Source organism: Ursus arctos, unplaced genomic scaffold (assembly GCF_023065955.2).
Source record: "Ursus arctos isolate Adak ecotype North America unplaced genomic scaffold, UrsArc2.0 scaffold_25, whole genome shotgun sequence".
Classification (NCBI taxonomy): domain Eukaryota; kingdom Metazoa; phylum Chordata; class Mammalia; order Carnivora; family Ursidae; genus Ursus; species Ursus arctos.
The window spans coordinates 31,385,749-31,405,706 of record NW_026622930.1 but is presented as its reverse complement, the minus strand read 5'-3'; the positions used below and the strand labels follow the sequence as shown (position 1 = coordinate 31,405,706).

Genomic DNA, 19,958 nt, shown 5'->3' with positions numbered 1-19,958 from the left:
AACAGGACTCTCAGGGTGATAGGATTATGGGGCATTTGTATTCTTCATGCTTTCCTTATTTAAAAGATTTTAAAGAGGAAAGCAGCTCTTTTTCGGGATGGTTTTCGTCTCAATGGTTCCTGGAGGCAAGAGGACGGAGTAGATACTTAAAGGGCCAGGCTTCTAAGGGCTTTGGCTTAGAAGTTTGCCAGGATTCCTTTCAAGACAAAACGATGTTCTCACATTCTGGAGAGAGAAACTGAGGAGCAGTGATAAGAGAAGCAGATCACAAGTCCAGGGCAAGGAAAGCATGGAGCCAAGGCAGCCCCCCCCCCAATGCCGTCATCTCGGGGCCGTAGGGGAGCCCCACCTGCTCTGCGGGGTCTGCAGCCCTCGAGGGACAGAGACCCAGCCACACAGGGTTAACGCTGGGGCTGTGCTTCACTGAGCCTGGCAGAGAAGGCGAGCAGGGGGCGAGCGGAGGGGCCGGCCCAGCCCGGCTCCAGGCAGCATTAATAAAACGCAGGTGTTTTTACAGTCGCACCACAGAGCAGGGAAGAGCCTCAAGTGCAGCGAGCATATAGAGACGTCGAAACAAGAGCCGAGTGTGGCGGAGAAAAATGTGCCTGCGAATAATGAGAAAGCATTTTGGAAAGGGGGCTGGCTTTGGGGTTAAGAGGAATGCAGCAGTTTCTGGCACCGGCCTACGAGAGAGAGAGAGAGAGAGAGAGAGAGAGAGAGAGAGAGAGAGCGCGCGCGAGCGCGCGCGCGGGGTAGCACGCGCACTCCTGTCTCCTGCCCACACAAAGGCAGGCGCACACATCTACCCCACCATCACCACCGCCACCACCGACCTTCTTCCCGGAAACACCTCCGACAATGCAACTTTGGCCTTTGACCAGGGGTTGGCTCTGCCATTTCCCCCGGCCACTGTGGTCGGCCTTCTCTCGCCTGCCTTCCTTTCTCTGGACCCACATATCTCCTCTTTTTCCATCATCTTTCCCTTTGTCTGTGGGGCCTTCAGTGGACTGTATCCCCAGTTGGCCTGCCCAGATTTCTTCATCCCCCTCGGCTCTGCTTCCAAGCAGGCATTTTGTGAGGCTGGCTCCCACCCCCCTTTCCTAAGCCCCTCCTTCCCTGCAGCTGCGGAGGAGGCAAGAACAAAATGGTGCCTCTGCACTGGGCTTCTAGAAGCCCATGGAGCTGGCTTGTGTACCCCAGCTCCTGCTGCTTCAGCCCTGCTGAAATGCTCCAGTCAGTTAATTTAATCTGGAGACTAAAGCTGATTAGTGCAGAGAGAGGCATGACAAAGCGGGACAGGGAAGCCTCCCTCCTCTCGGCCACCCCAGGGGCAGGACAGGAACTTGGAGGTGGGCAGAAGCTCTGTGGGAGCTGGGCCTGGTCCTTTGCCACTCCTCCCTCACATCTCTCAAGGGTAGGGAGTGGCAGACAGAAAAATCCTTGCTTTGCTCTTGCCTTCCAGGGGCTTTCAGCTTGCCCGGAGTTAAAAGAGTTTACAGTGAGTCATTTCTGTGATTTATTCAGTTGACTCCTTGTCCGAGACCTAGTGTAGGTCTGCAATTGTGAGCACGTTGTTCTAACACAGGGAAAGGCTTTGGGAGGTCCTGGCAGCCCCCTGAGGCCCTGAGAGGCCCAAGGTGGGTTGGCGTCTGGGTGGGAGGTACAGGTGGGGGTGGAAGGCCTGCAAATGGACACGGGTTCTGGATTCCCGTGATGAGGGAGGGACTGGGGAGATGTGTGGAGGGCTCAGAAAAGGCCTGTCACTGGCTGCTAGGCTCACCCGAGCATCTCTGTATGAGAAGCCCTGGGCCTACTGAGGCAGGACCTTTGTGGGGCAGCGGCCAGCCCAGCTGCACGATGAATGCGTTGCCCAGAATTCAGCACCCCAAGGTCAGAGGGGGCAAGGGGGTGACAGGAACCTATCAGCTGTTGTCCACCCTGGCCTGTCTCAAATGGGAGGACCAAGCTCTAAAGGGTCAGCTTTCTACTTTTTCCGCTCCCATCCTCCACCACCCCCCACCTCCCTGCACAGAAACGACACACAAGAGAAAACGGAGCAGGCAGAGCAGGGGCGGGAAGGCAGCAACCAGTCTCCTGCGCACCCCTGCCCACAGCCCACGGCAGAGCCCACGGACGCTGGAGGAGCAGGACTGGCCAGCAGCCATGGGTGCTACGCTTCGGAAGCTCTAGGGGGTCCTGCTGTACAGTTACCCGGCTGCCTGTCCCAGCTTTAAACCAGAGCCTTCTGCCTGACCCATCCAAGACGCGGACTTGTCGCCTGTGGGGACAGCAGGGGGAACCATCCTGAAATCCAGGACACAGGGTCACCTCACTGGCACCAAGTGGCCTCGGTGCCACACTCAGCCTTTCCTCCCTTCTGGAGCCTGGAGCTGGGCGGTGGAAGCCGCATGTCCCCAGAGCCCCACCCCTGCCTGAAACTTACACAGAGCCCTCGGGCCACCCTGTGACATGGAGTGCCACGAGGAGCAGATGTTTCTAATGAAGGGCCCGAGCAGGGCCCCGGAGGCAAGTACAGGCAGGCCGACCCGCCTGGCTCCCATGGAGGGGCTGCAGCCCCCAGGCCTCTGAGAGCAGGAGCTGCCCCAGGAGTGAGATACACACTCTTGAATTCTCTGCTTCTTTCAGGAAATCGCTAGGTTGGCCCTTGGCTTTCTCCTCTGAGGCGCCCCGACTCCGTTTCCACAGCAACCGCCTCCCCATCCTTGGGAGCCTCTCCCGGCCCGCCGGCCCGGCCCCTCCGCTCCACCGCCCCCCACACCCCCACCCCCGCGTCTCATCTGTCTGGGTGGGAACCGGGATTAGAGTTGGTCGGGGACAGGGATGCTTTTCCCAGGGCCGCTGTGCCTCCGTGATCTCTTAGCGGCCGCTCGGCCCCTGCCCCAGGCCTTTCAAGTGCCCCAGACTTAATGAGCGGCCCTGGGTTTCCTCCTCTTCCCTTTCTCGGCCTCCAATAAAGCCGGACGGAGAATTAACCCAGGTTTTAAGTGCCCCGTTTCCAAGCTGCATATCAAAGGGGGCTTCCCCAAGCTGCTTCTGCATTTCAAAGGGGCTGATTTATCGCTTTCACTTAAACCGGCACATTTTGGGGGAAGAGTTTTACCCAGAGGTCAAACTCTGGAAAAACAAATGGATCCCCATTCGCCCCCTCCTGGGGTGCCGTGGGCTATTAGTATCCAAACTGCCAGGGGCGGGGTGGGGGCCTGTGGGGAAACAGACTCAGCTGTGCGGGGCCAGGGTCCCTCAGGGACCTATCCTGGGCCCCAGATCCCTGGGATTCCCCGAAGGCTGTGCTGTGAGGAAGAGGGGGAATGTCCAGAACCATTCCGGCATGGGCCTCGTCCTAAAGTCCATTTCCTGCTTCTTCGCCTGTGCACCCAGCAACCTCGGTGCCAGTTAGCACTTCCAAGCTACTCGGCTGTCCACCAAGATCCTGGCCCCTGTGCTTCCTTAATTTTTATTTTTCTTTTTCCAGCTCTCCTGCGGATCCTTGCAGGGACTGAAGATTCCGCTGCTGCAGAGCTGGGCCACTGAGCCACCTGCACTCACGTTCCCTTCTTCCCTTCCAGTGAAACCTCGCCCACACCTTCCCTTCCCACTGCCAGCCCCAGACATTCACTCCCTGTCCCCACCCCTGCCTTGGCCCCCAAACCCCATGCAGCCCAACCTCAACTCAATCAATTGTCCTTGTGATTTCCCCACCCTGGAAAGAAATCCTCCCTAAACCTAGGAGCCTCGCCTTCCTGTCGGTTCTTGCTGCAGCCCCTGGGTGGACTCTATCTCACTGCACAGCGTAAGGTCCTTCCTCCGAGTTAGCCCACACCAGATCCCCAGGCTTTCTCGGGCAATGAGTCCCCAGCAGCTGTGCAAGTCCTGCGCTGGACTGACCAGAGAAGCCGCAAGCGAGCATCAAGGAAGAAATCCCTGGAGGAGGCCGGGCAGGTGGTCCACCCCCTGAGGAACTTCTTTGCACTGAGGGCAGGAGGGGGAGAAGCAGCACCCGAAGCCGACCTCTGGAGAGGACACCCCAAATAAGGTTCTCAGAGGCCAGTTTCCCCATGAAGGATGTGTCTCTGTTTCCTTTTCTCAAGCTGCCGCTAGCTCCTTCACGCATTGCTTCGCTCACGTGACCGTTTATTGAGGGCCTACTACTGCGGGGTGCAGCGGGAGCTCCTGACGGGGTCACTCTGGCAGGGGAATGAGACAGGAGGCCAGCGAGGTCACCTATCCCTCAATGAGGCTACCAACTCTCCCTGAGACAGCCTAACCCTCTCTGTGGGGACCCAGGGAAGACCCCAGGCAGGGAGATTTGATTTGGGTTTGAAAGATGAGTAGCTTCTCAGAGAAACAAGCATGTTTTAGGCCCAGGGAACAGCAGGTACAAAGGCCCAGGAGCCACCAAGCCCACCGCTGGTGCCTGCGTTCAGTGGATGAGTATGAACAGCACATGAGAATGTGGAGGGAGGTGTTGGGGGCCTGGGAGGGCAGGGGGGCAAGGCTGTGAACGCCATGCACACCAAGGAATCTGGGAGTTTGTAGCTGAGTTTCAGAGGACATGTGCCAAGAGGGGCTGAGGAAGGTAGGAAAGAAGGTAGGGAAAGTGAGGAGACTGCTGTGTTCTAGCCCACGGCTTCCCGTGAACTCTCACCACTAGCTTCTTTGTATGGCACGCCGTGCTCAGACCGTGCTTTTGTTTACCCCACTGGCCAGAAGCACTGAGTCAGATAGGCTTTTCTGCCAGAGGCTGTGCTCAGAAAATACGCATTGCTCCAACCCCCTCAAATTAGCTGAGCAGCGTTAGTACAGCACGTGCGTGGAACTGTCTCTCTCCCAGGAAAGAGGTGAGCGAGACAGGTGAGGTCTGGGGCAAAGTGCATAGGGCCTGGCAATGTATGCAGACAGGGGTGGGCAGGAGCGGGAACAGCATGAGTGACCGTGTTTTCTATGTCCACACAGCCACAGAGCAGCCTTTGGAATCTTCCAGGAGGAACTCCCAGGAAGGAAGGGGTTGGACTAGGGTCTCTGCATCCCTTCCAGGGCTCGCATCTGGTGATGCCTGGGCTGGTGCCCCAGAGCAAGGAAGCCTACCCTGCCAGTGTTTCAGCTTCCTATTATAGAGGGGGGAGAACTGCCAGCCCCGGGTCTAGCCTGCCGAGCAAACCCTAAGCAGCACAACCCGCATTTCTGCAGCTCATGTCATCCAGAAGTCCAGGCCAACTGTGGAGCAAATTGTCCTGGGCATGGGGCTTCTGAGGTCACGGCGGAGATGGGTAACAAAACAAAGACCCAGGAGTTCAATAACCTGTCATTCGCACATTTCACATGAAAACAACAGGCTTCGTGCAATAGATATGTTCCCCGAATCTGTCTGGGGGCTAAAATAGTGCAATTCAAGTAATAATTTTACATGTCTCAGGAGGGGTCAATCTTTGTACAGCGTTTTTCATACAATCTAGATAATTTGGATAATTGCCATGTATCTCGGGTTTGCTTAAAGCTGGGCACCAATCCTGACCGTCAGGGGAGCCCTGACTCTGTGGCCTGGCACCTCCCACTCGGACCCGCACAGTGTGTCAAATGCCCCTCTTGGCTCCAGAGGCCTGACTGCCCACGGTGACTGCCCCAGAGTCACCCACCCAGTATCTTTTGGGCCTCTTTTCCTTGATGAGCTTTTGCTTACTCCGTCCAAAGTTCGGGAAGCACTGATGGTGCGGAGAGAGGGAGGAGGGCAGGGGGAGAGAGGAGGGTGGGAGGGAGGAGGGTGCTGAGAAAAGAAGACTCCACTCTGCCTTCAGGGAGCTACCCCAGGAGGAGGGTGTCCCTGCTCTGCTCCTCTGGGGATGTCCAGATGCCCTGGGGCCGTGGGAGCCCCTGCCTGCTGGTTGCCTGACAGCCCCACATAGGCATTCAGTTCACTAGCTCCTGGCTCCAACTGGGCAGGTTACCCTCAGGGACATTTTCGAGACAGCTGCCATGCAGGCACCATCCACCGCCTTGCCAAAGGCTGCCTTTATCACAAGACTCTTACCAGTTCTGCTTCTCTCTCCAGCTCTTGCGAGGAGGGGAGAGAGGGAGAGAAAAGAGAGTCTAATCTTTCTCCGGGATCAGATTTTGTCTCTCCTCCCTCTGAGCTTTCTTGGTTCCAATGAAAATACGGCACGCCCCTCTCTCTGTGGTCTGAGTATCACCTCACCTGGACCAGGCCCCCTCATCTGCTTTGTCCCACAGCCCTTCCATAAAGCCTGCAAGGCTGCTTCCTCCTCAAAGCATCTTTCTCTAACTGGCCTCGGCGCGCATTAAGGTCGCAGCTCTCCACAGCCTACCAGATTCCACATCTCTGATTCAGTGACTGAGGCAGGTAGGTGTTGAGGGGAGTCTGGGTTAGGTCCACTGGAAGCCAAAGGAAATAACAGTGGTCTGATTCAAGACCTCCAGAAATGAGTCACCCCCCCCCCAGCCCATCCACCAGCCCTGTTACACAATATCACGCCCACATTATTCATGAATGATCGTCTTTGGTTTACTAGACAGCAGAGCCCAACCGGGACTCTGACTTACTGGTCTGCTGTGGACTTAACATCCAGTGTATGCCTTCCCTCTGTCCAAAATATGGAACGCAAGAGCCTCAAGCCAGGAAGGCTCACCCTGGGAGTACCTTCCTGAAGCCTCTGGTCCCCCTAAGGAGGCAGTCCTGTACGTCACACCTTGGAAAACGCCCCCTGTGAATACACTGAGCGGGAAGGGTCCTGCAGGAAAGGTGGGGGCTGGCTGGCCAGTGCATGCCACATCCCTGCCCAGCCCCCTTTGCCCAGGCTTGGGCTGGCCTCTCCAGCTACAGCCTGCATCCCGCGGAATAGACCAGCATCCTCTTTGTTTTTCACTCCTTCTCTGGCAAATCGACTCCAAGGCCTGCCAGGTTGGAGCTGGGATTGGATGGTGGCTTTCCTCCACATGGGGCAGAGGGTGGGATGATGCTGTGGTCATAAACATGACTTCGGAGATCCAGAGGCCCGGACTCAGTTCCAACCCTGCCATGGGCCAGCCCAGCAAACAACTTAACCTCTCTGAGCCTCACTCGGTGTCCTCACTTAGAAAAAGGGAATAATAGTAATGAGAAGCGTTTAGGACTGCTGAGTTTTGAATGACGCTGTCTGCATAAATGCCTGCCTGGCCCATGGTGACTGCTCCTGAAATGGCCCTGCCTTTGTTGCCGCTGCTGTTGTTACCACCATCTCCCTAGGCCAAAGTTTTTCTTACCATAAAAAGACTAGTCTTATTTCCTTCTGCATCCTCCATAGCAGGCACATAGTAAAGCATAGTAAATGGTGGTTAAATTAAGCTTCAGAAACTGAGAACCCCCAGAGAGAGGGAACAGTGTGTGCAAAGGCCCTGTGGTGGGAAAGTGAATGGCACATTTGAAGAAAATGCTGTAGAAACAAATACAAGCCAAGCAGATGCCCTTACCAATCCTCCCACCCCATAATTTGCATCACAAGACCACTGAAGCCTGGGGCCCTGCGGCCTACTTAGACCTTCTGCTCCCCTCTGACAAGGAAATTTCCAACAGGACAGAAATGCCTAAGGTGATCTGAACCCTGAGGGACTCAGAGTGGAAATATGTGGGCGAGAAGATGCTGAGGTCTTTTGTGTTTAGATGCCATAAAGAAATCATCCCCCCAACCTGTCTGGGCAACCCGTAATTGGGATTGGATAATTAGGAAGCGGAGGAGGAAGGTGCTAGGGAAGGAAGCCCAGGCAGGGGCTGTGCTTGCCAGGTGGGGAAAGAGGATTTCGTATACTAAGCCAAAGCCATGAGGGGGTCTGCCTTCCATGCAGCTAATACCCTGCCCCCGACATACTCACAATGCATGAGGACAGCCCAGTGCCCCCAACCAAACTGAAGGCTTACTTCCCACTCCACCGCCCACCCTTCTCCAACCTCATGGAAACTGTTTCCCTTCCCATCCTTCCATCCCCCTCTCTCATTCTGCCAAAGCCTCCCTCAACTTAAGTTATTCGCCCTCCCAGGGGCACTTGCATTTAATAAAAACAGGGACCACAACACCGCAGAGGAGGGGCTCATTAACGGTTCCCCTTCTGGCCCTCTGACATCACAAAGAGCAAGGTTTCCATTGGTGGGTGGGTGGGGTCCTAGGGGGCAGAATGGCTGCCAGGAACTAGACCAAAGCTGAGTCTCCCCAACTCCCAGGCCTAGAGCCAAGTTATAAGATGAGGTTCTATAACCTTGTGCACTGTGTTTTTTTAAAGTCAAGTTTAAGATATAATTTCCATATGGTAAAATTCATGCATTTTAAAATCCAGTCCTATGGATTTTGACAAAATGCATGCAGTCATGTAACCATCACGGGTAAGATATGGAACAGTTCTATCACCCCCTAAATTCTCCTGTGTTCCTGCTCCACCCCTGCCCCAGGCTCTAGCCCTGAAAACTAGTTTTTTTGTTCCTGTAGTTTTGCCTTTTCTAAAATGTTGGCCACAAGCATACCTCCTTTATTGCCCTTCTCAGATATTGTGGGGTTTGTTTGTTTTTCACAAATTGAAGGTTTGCGGCAACCGTGCATGGGGGAAGTCTATGGGCACCACATCCCGACAGTGTGTCTGGGTCACGTTTTGGTAATCCTCACAATATTTCACTTTTTCCTTATTGTTGTATTTGGTATGGTGATCTGTGATCCGTGATTTCAACTCGCCGAAAGCTCAGATGATGGTCAGCATTTTTAATGAAGGGATATATTGTGTTCGTAGACGTAATGCTATCCCACACTTAATAGCCTATAGTATAGTGTGAACATAACTTCGTATGCACTGGGAAACCAAAAAATTCATTTCACTCCCATTATTGCAATATTCACGTCATCGCTGGGATCTGGAACCGCACCCACAATATCTCCAAGGTGCTAATGGAATGCCGCAGTACCAGGCCACCGGAGTCCGGCTCCTTTCACCTAGCCTGGTGCACTTGAGATGCGGCCATGTTATTACTTGACTCAACAGTTTGTTTTCATCTCTAAGTGGCATCCCACTCAGTGGACGGCCTAACAGCATGTCCATCCATTCGGCAATGGAAGGGCGTGTCTCTTGTACTGGTTGTACCCTGCTTCTGGCCATTATGAAAAACGCCATTATAAATAATGCATACAAGGTTTTGTGGACGTAAGTTTTCATCTCTCTTGGTAAGTACCTAACAGTTGGATTGCGGGGTCATAGGGCAAGTGGATGCTGACCGGCTCACTGGACGGCCAGACGGTCTTCCACAGGGGCAGCGCCATTTTGTATTCCCACCAGCAACACGTCAGAGTTTCAGTTGCTCCACACCCTCCCCTGTACTGGGTGTTGTCAGCTTTGGGGTTTTAATTTTTTTTTTTAATCTTAGCTATTTTTAAAGGGATATCGTGGATTCTCATTATGTTTTTAATTTAGTGATGAAAGCTGTTAAACATCTTTTCACGTGTATGTTTGCCATTCTTACGTCTTCCGTGGTGAAGTGTGTGTTCAAATAGTTTGCGCATTTTAAAAACTGAATGGTGGGGCGCAGCGGAGGGGGGGGCTCAATTGGGTAAGCGTGGGCTCAGGTCATGATCCCAGCGGGGAGCCTGCTTCTCCCTTTGCCCCGCCCCCTACTCATGCTAGCTCCCTCTCTGTGTCAAACAATTTTTAAAAATCTTTAAAAAAATAAAAAAGAAATAAAAACTGAATTGTTCATTTTCTTATTACTGAGCTTGGGGAATTTTTATAGATATTCTAAATAGAAGTCCTCTCTGCCAGCTACAGATTGTGCAAACATTTTTTTCCCAGTCTGTGGTTTTTCTTTGCGTTTTCTTAAGTGTCTTTTGGAAACTGGAAGTTTTTAATTTGTGTCAGTCCACTTTGTCCATTTTTCTTTCATGGATCCTGCTTCTGGTGACATAATAAGAAACTCTGCCTCACCCAAGTCACAGAGATTTTCTCCTGCATTTTCTTATTTCATACTTTTAGGTTTTTTTCTTTCATTCCTTCTCTTATGCTTTTGTCGTTGATAGTTTTTGAGTTAGAAGCCAAGGCTTTTTTTTTTTTTTTTTTCATTACGGATGTCTAAATTTTCCAGCACCATTTTTGTTTAAAAAAGACTATCCTTTCCCCATGGAATTCCCTTTGCACTTTTCAAAATGCAGCTGAGTGTGCGAGGGGTAGCTCTCGCCACCGTCTACCGTGCCCACTGTCATAAATGTCCATCCTTCCATCACTTCTGTCTCCATTACTGTAGCTCCTTCATAACTCATGAAAGCAGAGAGTGCGTGTCCACCTCTGGCACTGTCCTCCCCCAAGTCCCTTCTCTCTGCGGGGATCTTGCAGGCCCAGAGGCGGAGGCTGACAAAGCTCCAGGGCCCTGACGTGGCCTCGCTGGCCCCGTGATGCCACCCCCGCCAGGTCCTCTCCCGCCCCGCCGCCTCTAGCAACACTGAGGTGCTCCTGTGCTCCGCTTTCCCCGCATGGCAGGCTTCCAAGCCTTTGCCCGCACCGTCACCTCCGCCCACCCCCCCAAACCCTCCCCACCCCTGACGCCAACCCCTTTTCTTCCTCCTGGCTAAGTGGGATCACCCTTCAAGGCTCAGCCAAGCCCGTCCACCTGCAGGATACCTTCTCTGACTTCCCAGGCTGGCTGAGTACCAACTCTCTGCTTCCGTGCTCCCCACCCGCACACCTCCCTCTATCTGAGCATCTCCCACATTGAATCAAAAGACGAAATACGAAAATACTCTTCTGCTCCCGCCAACACCCCAGGGCACATGATGTGTCTGCTTTAGCTGGCTCGTCCCAGTGCCCAGCCCAGGGACTGGCACAAAGCTGGTGCCAACCCACGGCTCTTGAATGAAGAGAACTGATGGCAGAATTTCCCCAGGGCCCTGTAACAGTGGCAGCGGGGAGATGCCACACTCATGGCCCAGCCTGGAGAACTGATGAGCTCTCCAGCTATCTTCTCCTCCTCTTTTCTGGCATTCTCCATCAGAGACCTCAAAAAGGTCTGAGGATGCTCAGGAAATTCTGGCTCCTGAGAGACAAGGAACTTTTCCTAAAGACTAGGGATCTTGTGAGGGACTTCCAAAGGCTCCTGACAAGCAGTGCAGCCTAGTGGCCAGAGTGTGGCCCGGAGACAGTTGCCCAGGGCTGAAGTCAGAGTAGCTGACCCACCACTGCCCTAGCACCAGGGCGGTTACTTCCCTTCTCTAGGCCTCATCTGGAAAATGGGAATAATCCAAGTACCTCTTCTTTGGGTTGCTGTAGGAATTACACGAGTCAATACATGTATAAATATATACGTGCACATACTTAAATATATACTTACTATAAACAAATAGAACATAATACCCAATCAACTTGGGTTGTTCTCATTCTTTGGGGTTGAGATATGCTTGATGTCCACTGCTATCAGGAAAACAGGTGAGCACAGCTTCTCCCCCTACTCAGGCAGGGGCCAAGGCCTTCAACTCCCCACTGCAAGACTGCTGCAGCCAGGACCCATGTGCTGGGGAACAGGCAACAACCAGCACCAGGAACGGGCTACGCCTGCCTCAGTATCTCTGTGGGCCCCTCAGGCATCCAGGGAATCCTGCCTGCTGAAGCCTGGGCTGGGTATTCATACCTGGATGCCCCACAGTCCTCAGACACTAATGTGTCAGTGACACTGCAAGACTGGAGCTAGGGGACCCTTTGCTCTGCAGAGAAGAAGCCCACTTGCAAGAGGACCCTGGGAAGCAGAGCCCTGCCTGCCCATGAGGGAGGGTCCCCTGGGAAAGGGATCAAGAGGGTACCCAGAGCACCACTAATTTTACTCCAGGGTAGAGCGAAGAGAATTCTCTGAACAGGAGAGGCACCGAGGTGCAGAGGGAGAGTAGGAGAAGGGCAGGGAGGCAGAAAGGGGGGTCCAAGCCCCAGTGCCCTTTCCTTGTGTGAGCCACGCAACTTCCCTAACCTCAAGGCTCCTCATCTCACTTTGGAGGAGAGTGCCACCCCTCTTCCGGGACACCTGCTGCTATAAGGAGCAAAGGGGAGAGCACGGTACCCCTTGGGGCATCCAGCCTTTTCCGTCCAGATCCCAGGCCACTGTTCTGGCTGTGGGCTTGGCCCAGGCTAGGAGCCCCAGTCAATACAAAGATCCCTCTAGGGAACAAAGAACCAGGAGGAGGAAAACAACCTCTGGGGCCTGGAGAGGCTGCCCATGCCCCCACCCCCCAGCCCCTCACTCTGGGGCCACTGGAAGTGGGCCTGGCTCACAGCCCCGGAGGGAAGGAACCCCCTCCTTCTTGCCCCATAGCTCCCAGCTGGGCTTCCTGGTACCCTGGGCCCTCTCCTCCCAGCGCCTCCCAGCCCCAGCAGAACTGAGGAGGGCAGCAGGGGGTCAGGCGGCTGCTGGGCTGGGTGCCTCTCAGTGCAGGGCAGGGAGGGGTGGGTGGACAGCCCTTGGCCAAAGCCTCCGGGAGGAGGGCAGAGCATTCTTTTGAGTCCATTCAGCCGCTTAGCTATTTCCTGCCCTGCTCCAGCACCGGGCAAGCTCCACCTGCTCTTACTTAACCATTTCCTGTTTACTGCCTGCCTCCTGCAGCCCCTCAGCTCGGCAACACTCAGCAGCCCAGCAAGAGCTCCCGGATGGATGCCTGGACAGAAGAGGACCAGACCACTGCTCTCAGGGAGGGGCACCTGGTCCTTCCTTCCAGGCACCTGATCAACCCCAGGGCTGGGGAACATGAGCCCTGGAGGAGGGAAAGGACCCTTCCGGGGCCCAGGCTGACTCATGGCAGCGTTAGTCACCCCTCCCTGGAATCAGTCTCGTCCTCTGGTAGCCTCCCCTTTCCTGGCAGCCCAAAGCCTCTCTCCTGGTCCCCCCTACTCAGACCCATACTGTTCTGGCAGACACAAGAGTCCCTGTGGTCCTTTTCACTTAGAAAGTTCCTCTATGATGATGACTTCCTACAGGAGAAATCTCTGGGGGTGTCCCAATTACCAATTTGGGGGGCAAGGACTTGGTCCCAATCTTAGCATCACCCCTTCTACCTGCGTGACCTGGGCAAGTTATGTAACTAGTCTGGACCTCAGATGCGGCTTTTTTCAAGGAGTAACAGTAGCTATTTCACAGCATTATTGTGACGATGACATCGTATCACGTGTGTGAAAGTTCCAGGTACAAAATAAGCAATCAATGCACAGTGGTGAATAACATTATCATATAGGGGATGAAAGAAAAAAATGTTCCTTCATAGAAAGCGTTTTTCAAAAAATGGGAAGAAAGCCTTTGCTTCCTCGCCCTTCTGAAACTATGGGCTGATATGGGGCAAAATAACGGAAGGTAAGAGGTTTTCTCAGCATCTAATACCTGCTGGCTGCAAAAAGCACCCCCCCTCCGCCTGAATTGTGAAGGTGGGGCTGGGGGAGGACAGTAAGGAGCAGGGTGAGTGCAGGAGATGCTGGTGGCTCCCTATGGGGACCCGCAGGGGCAGAGAAGGCTGCACGTGAGCCCTAAGAACAAGTCATCCCCCAGACCAATGAAAACCTGCTCGAGCCCAGCTCTCAAAGTGAGGCCCCTATCCCAGCCAGCCCCAGCCTCTTTTCACCAGAAGAAGGTTTTCCAACTTTGGCACTGTGGACACTGTGGGTCAAATAACCCTTCGTGTGGGGGCCTGTCCCGTGCATTTCTGAGGGTTAGTCACATCACCAGCCCCTACATACTGAACGCCAGCAGCTCTCCCCTCCTGCCGCCAGCTGTGACGACCAGAAACACCTCCAGACATGGCCAAATGCCCCAGGCAGGTGACTGTGGGAAGAGGCAATCATCCTGCCTCATTGAGAACCACTGCTGTAAAGACAGCCTATGGACAGAGGGGGGGCCTCTGGGTCTCCCCCAGGCCTGTTCCCCATCTCCCTACATTCTCCTAGGCCTTTCTCCCCAGCTCACCCCATCCTCAGGCTGGCTGGGATAGCTCCCCCAAGCTTCACTGGGATAAGCAAGGCCACTTCCCCAGCACACGAGCCACCCCGGGTCGGACTCCATGCACAGGCAGCCTGCTGCATCTCGGGAAGGCAGCCTGCTGCATCTCGGGAAGGCAGCCTGGCCAGCTGGTGGCAATTAGCAGAGGGCTGACTCAGCAAGAAAGGCCAGGGAGCAGTCCAGTGGAGGAGTCTGGGGGATAAAGGAGGAACCCAGTGCCTCAGAGATGAGCCAGAGAAGGCGGGTGTGAGACTGAGACAAGCCACAGGTGGTGTGCATGGGCACTGACCCGGGTACTTCCTGCTGGGTCAGCAGCCCACCTCTGGGGAGGCCATTGGGACTGGAAAGGGAACCCAAAGCCCCAGTTGTAGGCATTGTCTCCCAGAGAGCCTCAAAGTCTGGCCCGCTACACCCCAAACACTCAGAGGACCCTGGCTGGGTCAGGGAGCAATTGTGGAGACGTGCACAGGGCCGGAAGCTGGAAACAAAGCTCCCAGAGCAACGGGTTTTGTAAGTGGTCTCTCCAGCAAAGGGACAGAAGATTCGAGCCCTAAGAAGAAGGTGTCAAAGGAGGAAACTGGCAGGCCTCATGGGAGAGATGACTTTGGGGCTAGTCCTCTAACGAGTTCCCCAGGCAGAGAAGTTGATGGAGGAAGGACATTCAGGAAAGGGTACACAGTCCATGCATAGGCCAGGGCTGCTGAAAGAGCAGGGAAAGGTGGCAGGTCTGTGGGGCTGGGGTAGGACCCCTAATGGGCAGCATGGTTTAGCTCTTGGGCAATGGGGTGTGAGGGTAAGGTGAGCCTGTGAGTCTTTCCCATGGGAAAGAGGCGGGCACGGTGAGGATGAATGGGCAGTTTGCATGTTGCCTCCCCCCCCTCCCATTCTCACCACTGAAGTTTGGGTCGCCTTGATGCCAAGGTCAAGCCATCCTGGCGTGAGCAAGCTAGCGTTGTTCCTGCAAGAGATGTAAGCCCACGTTCACCTTGGCGTTGGTCAGTTCCTCAGGGAAGACACTGAGACAGACACACGCCCCCTCTGCTCAGTGGGAGGAAGAGGTAGCGGTCACCTGGCCTCAGACCGGCAGGCAGCCAGCAGGAAACGGTATGTTTGAGTCCGGGTTTGAATACCTTGTGTTCACTGAGTAGTGATCACAGGCTGGGGGCGGGGGGAGTAATGTTCCTGGGGGGGGGCACACCTGTCCTCCAGGCCATTCTGGAAAGTCACCCTTGCTGTAAGCCCAGCCCTCAATCACTCCAGGGTGGGGAGAAGATCAGATAGACCCAGGGTACCCAGCGCCCCGCCCCTCCTGGGGGAGCCTCCTCCCTCCTGCCCTGCCCCTGTGGATCTGTCCCGTCCCACCCAGTCCCAGGAAAGGGCTGGAACAGTTGCCATCTCCAACATGTCTGGGCCTCTCCTCTCTTGCCCAGGTAGCTCTTCTGGGAAAACCTAGAACAGCTGAGTGGGCTTTTCAGGATTGGCTCGGTGCCAGGGCCCAAGCAAGGGATGGGCCGGCCACGTAGCAGTAATCTTAGTGTGCTGCCCGAGTACGTTTCTTTGGAGGATCTCAAAACCTTTTACAAGGAGTAGGGGTTGTCTCAGCTGCAGGAGGACCCACAGAAGAAGGGTCAGCTTTGGCAGTGGAATGGATCTTTAAAAGACCGGCTCTGAGGGAAGCAAAACAATAGAACGCGAGGCTGAAATTGCATCCGTAATAAATATTATCTGTGGTTAAAACAAGAGTTCACTTTCTGTGGAAACCTATACAGACCGAATAAGCAACAGTGTGTGTGTGTGTGTGTGTGTGTGTGTGTGTGTGTGTACACACACAGAGGGTGGATAGACTAGAACAAGATACAACACTCTCCCTTCCTCCATCTTCTGTGGTGAGAGACTTCTGAGGGTGCCTCAGACATGAGTATCTTTCCTCTGAGATTCTGCATCATGGCTGCCTTCTCCTCCTCTGCACCCAGCAGGGCCCAGATCTCCCACTTGATTGGAGACAGCCACACTTGGGCCACCTATCTTCCTGATGGGCACCTGGATATTGTACCTGAAGGATGAGGCCATTACTTTAGGATGTCCTTTTGGTCACCCTTTCCTACCACCTCATGCTCAGCTCCCAGCCCCATTCACCATTGCCACCAAACCTCTGTGCCATCACCAGATGAACCTTCTTAACCTAAAATACTACTTCAATTGGTCATCCACCCTTGTCCAAAAGACATTGTCCAAAATCCCTAGAAGGACACTCAAGACCCTCCACAGACCCATCTTTCACCTTTGGTCCTCCCCAACATGAAGCTCCTTTAGACATGTCCTTGTCCGCCTGCTGTCCCCACACTGCCTTGGAGCCTTCCCCCCGCTCTACCCTTCCGGATCCTTCCCTCCTATCCTTAGGAACCAGTTCTGCCAGGAAGGCTTCCCATCACAAAGCTCCTTCCACTGAGTCTGTTACCCAGAAGATCACGTTACCTCCTTGGATTTACATCCAGAACTCTCCCTTCTGCAAAGGCTCTATTATCTGTGCTTCTCTCTGTGTCTTTATTAACACACTGCCTGGGTTGTAAACTATCTCCCCAAAAAAACTGGGTTGCCAGATTTAACAAATAGCAATACAAGACTCCCAGTGAAATCTGAGTTTTAAATAAACAACAAAATTCACTAGTATAAGTATATCCCCTGTAATATTTGGAACATACTTATACTAAAAAATTTATTTGTTGCTTATCTGAAATCCAAATTTAGCTGGACATCCTGTATTTTCTCGAGCAACCCAACAAAAGAAGCATAAGCCCTTGTCAGGTGCTTGCATCTGCCTTGGGATATGACACTCAGAGGAGTTCCTTGGGACCTGTATTGCTGATTGATTCCTTTTTCATTGAATAGAGAATCACCAGCTTTCATCTGCTGTTGGTCCCAAGACCTAGAATCCATTTGTCCCAGTCTGAAAATCTGTCACAAGCTCACGGCTGGCCACTTATGAGAATACTGCTTCCCTCATGTCCTCATTTTCTCTTTAAATATTTGTCCTCAAGATGACACTGGCAGAAGACGGGGTTCAGATAATAAAACTGAGTGTTTCTCTCTAACTAAAGGAGACAGAAGCCCTGGAGCCGACCTACCTGGTGTCAAAGTTCAGGTCAACTGCACAGAGGCTGTGAGGCCTCAAGGAACGAGTTAGCATCTCTAGGTCTTGATGTAGTGAGGGCTAAGTGAGACCGTGCATGGAAGTTGGCAAGTCACAGACTCTTATACGGAAAGCACTCAACAGATGTGAGCTGACGTTGTCAGGGATTATCTAAGACTCTCTGTGGCCGTTGGCATCAGCACAATCTCCTTTTGAGGGCTCTGCTAAGCTGTCAGGGTGAAGCCCAAAAAGGTGGTCATGTGCGAATTTGCATAAGCAGCAAAGCTGTGGCATAGTCACCGAGGTAGGTCACCGAGGGGAGAAAGGAGATTTCAGTGGGGAAGTCCCCACTTAGGTGAGGGGTGTAAGACATACGGTGGCTCCCTCTAAGAGTGCCATCTGTGCCCACTTCTCCAATTCCATTGCAGACCATTACCTCCTTTTCGAAGCTCTATAGAATGAGTCTTAACATCTCTAACAGTGGTAAGAGCTGCTTTCTCCCTGTGATGAAACAGTTGGCAGCCTCCAGCCCCCACTGGATGTGGAAAGAGGAAGGGCTACCATTGGCCTCCTCAGGACTCTCAGGGTGAGTATCAGGACCTCTTAGGAGACACCGTCCACACCCAGGTCCTTACTTAGCCTGCTGACCCAACCTTAGCCTCCTGGACATTCATCTGCTCCTGAACGTCAGCAGAGCCCAGAGTCCCTTGGGCTTTTCCAGAGGACTCTAGGCCAATTCCACAAAAGCTGAATCCCTCAAAGGATCAACTTGCTGAATGACAACTCTGAATTCACTAAATTCACTCATTTCACAAAAACTTCTTGAATATTCTCAATGAATATTTTTTTTCTCAACAGCAATTTAAGGAATATTCCATTTGTCAAAAGCTCAGAGACCTGGAATGATTTAATTTTCATATATTCTTCTTATGAATATATTTTAAGTAGATCATTTAATGAAAATATTTTGCAAGAAATATATTCATGAGGAATATATTGAATCGAATAAGAATATATTCTTAATGCATAGTTACTAACATTCAGGCAGAATGCAATCAGATGTTCATGGAGAATATATTCATTGAATATATTTTGGAAATTTACTGTTTAAAACGAGTTTAAAATAAGTTTGCTAAATTGAAAATTTAGTAAGTTCAAAGACTGATGAACTGATTCCTGAGCATATTAGCTTTCAGAGACTCGGTCTGCTTTTCAGGAGAGAAAATCGATTTCTCCCTCTTGTCATTTGTTTACAGTTCGATTCTGAGAACTTCTAGAACAGTGGTTCTCAAACATGAATGTGCATTAGAATCATTTCACAGCCTGGCTGAACTTCTGATTCTTGGATTACTGTTCCAGGGGATTCTGGTCCCAGGTGAGGCAGGGCCAAACCAGCATGTTGAAAATAATGCCAAGGTCATCTCATGCCTCACTTTGAGAATCAATTTTAGGGTCATAGGGAAAATGACTAATCATGAAGAGTTACTACGATATTTTAAAGTAGCATTTTTTTTCTTCTTTTAGAGTCCTTTTAAATTATATTTAACATTAACACTGATTTTGTAAAATAATAAAATCCCCAGCATTCCATCATTCTAATACAATGATCTGTTTTGCAAACAGCCTTCAATATCAATGCATACCTTACAGATGGCCAAAATAGGCATACTTGATTATATCCTACCTTTTCCATTTGCTGCCAAATAAAGAATATTTTCCACCATTCTGCAAAGGCATCATTATTACCATTTCTAACAGTTGTACAATGTACCATGGACAGATTTGCGATCATCTCCTCAACTAGTTTTCTAACGCTTCGTATCTCCTATGTGCGAAGTTGTTTCCCATTTTTAACAGCAGCAAGCATCTTGGCACATGCAGTTTTTTGCTTCTGTTGGATAATTTCCTTAGAACTCCTTCCCAGGACTGGAATCAGTGGTGTGGTGGGCATCGACAATGAGAACAGAATAGAACAGGGTCCAAAGACCATTCCTGGGATGACATAACACATGAATATTGTAATTCTCCATTAATTCATTCTCTTGGAGTCCGAGGAATGAAGTTAGTTTTACGGATCAATTTAAGATCAGGTCATTAAAGGAGTTGGACAAGTAGGGATTCCGAGCTTCTTACAGAACCATGATCTTCTGTATGGGGAAGGCCTGGGACACTAACCATTTAATGTCTTCCAGTTTTTGATGCATAATAAAGATACAGCACTTAGCTCATCACCAGCAGCTCATCACCAGCCTGGCATAATTGAATTGCATCATTAACACTCCTTGCCACATCACCCAACGTGTCTAGGGACTATCCAGAGGCGTCCCACTGAGTCCCAAGACCTTGGGAAAGGTGGAGCCACCTCCCCCGATTCCCATGCTGCCCTCTTTCCAGCTGCCCTGCCAGTAGGAGTAGGAAGGGAGATCTGGATGTAACGCAGACCATTAGCCAGTCTCACCTCCTCCTTAGAGCTGAAGTTGTTAACAGTGTGCTGAGGAACCAAGGAAAACCAGGAGGGAAATGCTGCTTGCTCTCCAGATGCGTAACATAAGAAGGTAATTCTGATTTCATTTCCATGAAAACAGGAGTTGCTCAACAGATAGTTGTCGATTGAATAAAACAATTGATAAAAGCCTGATAAACCCTCAGGCTCCCTGTTCCCCAGGCTGCCTCTCTGGGATGTGCTCTGTAGGGGGCGCTCTCACTGCAGCCTTCACTGCAGCAAACACCTGGGATCCAGGCGCCTGTGTCTTCTTCCTCCCTGGCAGTGCTGACCTTGGATTTATATATCTCCTGGATCTGACCTCTGGGAAGCTGTCAACAGTGCTC

General features: G+C 52.3%; 1 long non-coding RNA gene across 2 annotated transcripts in view; it reads right to left on the bottom strand.

Annotated features, from left to right (window-relative positions):
* Positions 1 to 19,958, bottom strand: part of LOC125282857 (uncharacterized) — a 77,373-nt gene that overhangs the window by 5,091 nt on the left and 52,324 nt on the right. The window contains exon 1 of one of the 2 annotated variants that reach the window (XR_007190260.2): positions 834 to 1,450. The exons of the other annotated variant lie outside the window; for it this stretch is intronic. This is a non-coding gene — a long non-coding RNA (uncharacterized LOC125282857). Of the gene's footprint in view, positions 1 to 833; positions 1,451 to 19,958 lie in introns of those variants that run through there. 2 annotated transcript variants of the gene reach the window in all.